This window comes from Fukomys damarensis, unplaced genomic scaffold (genome assembly GCF_012274545.1).
Source record: "Fukomys damarensis isolate Sample0158 unplaced genomic scaffold, DMR_v1.0_HiC HiC_scaffold_12, whole genome shotgun sequence".
Taxonomy (NCBI): Eukaryota; Metazoa; Chordata; class Mammalia; order Rodentia; family Bathyergidae; genus Fukomys; species Fukomys damarensis.
Window position 1 is genome coordinate 1,978,784 of NW_022900924.1, and position 1,468 is coordinate 1,980,251.

A 1,468-nucleotide genomic window follows, 5' to 3' on the forward strand; every position below is an offset into this window, starting at 1 on the left:
CCCCCCCAACCGAAGGGAGACCCGCCGGGTGGCAGGGGGCGGGGAGGTGGGCGGTGAGCGGTGCGGGGCGCTCAGACAATGGGGTCGCCTGGCAGAGGCCCTGGGCTCGCGGAAAGTCGCAGTCTGCCGCGCTTCCCTTGGGGGGTGGGCCCGGGTGGGCCCTCCCTCGTCTCTCCACTGGCGGCTCCCAAGGTGGCCGACCCTGGGGTTTTCCTGGAGGTTAAAGCGGACTGGGAACCCCGAAGTTAGGGTTCTCGAGAGACCCGGACGCCTGCTTTCTCCCTCACTAGGGCGCGCGCAATTGTTCCCTATTTCCAAGGTCCAGGGTTTCCGGTTCTCCGCCGCTGGCTTCTGCCCGGAGCCGCCACGAGCAATCCGCCACTTTGTAGGGAGCCACATCGGATAAGGCCAGCGCGGAAACTGCGAGGCGGAGCGTCTGGGAGCCCGGAGAACAGTGTGCGCTGGTCGGCCCGGACACCTGGCTCCGGCCGCCGGTCCCAAGCCTCAGGCCCTCTGCAGGCGGGAGCGAAGTTAGCCTCTTTAAGAGATCAATTAAACTGGAGAGACCACGGAATAGAATTGGGCTGTGATACTAAAATCAATAGGAGTAATTTAATATCTGCCCTGCTTTTTATGAAATATTTATCCCAATAATCTTAGTTAAAATGTTTAGATCTTCCTGATCCCCACCGAGACTGAAATCTATCTTGCAATTAGAAGTTGGAAGTTAGAGGTGATGGAGGGTAGAAGTGTTTATTCTGCGTGTGTGCGTGTGTGTGTGTGTGTGTGTGTGTGTGTGTTCCTTTCTAAAGTGTAAGCAGAGAAAGAGAGGGAAAGCCTTTAATTTTCTTTGCCATAAAATAGCACGAAATAATTCTGCTAGCCGACCAGCATTCTTAGGAGAAAGAAAAAAAGAACTTTCGTTGAAGTGGCCCTGAGATCGCTATTAAATCTAAATAAAATTAAGCACGTTGTATAAAAATGTCTCCCCCCCCCACACACACACAAAAGAAAGTGTTTATCGCCCAAGTCTGTCTAGCGTTTGCTAAATTGCGCATGAAATCTGAAATGAAATAAACGTTATAATAAAACCAACCCCTGAGCCCTTTTTATTTAAAAACCTCAGATTAAGCACTCCACCACTGCGGGCGCGAGTTTGGAAGTTGCCATGTCGTCTCCGAGTGAAGACATTGCTCCCTGGGCTCTCTCCGGAGCTGCTGCAAGGCTGGGAAGTGGGGGGCAGGACACAAGGTCTACGGGGACTTCCTGGGAACCCCGCCACGTGTACACCCACGAATGCAAACAAACAATAAAACCAAACAACTTTAAAATTTAGGAAGCATCCAAGCCCCTCTAGAGTCCACAGCTATTTTTTTTTCTTTTTGAAATTAAAAATGAAAATTACCCCCACCAAAACTGGGGTCCATAAATAAGCATTGGGAAGAAGTGTTTGTACAGGGCGGTGGAG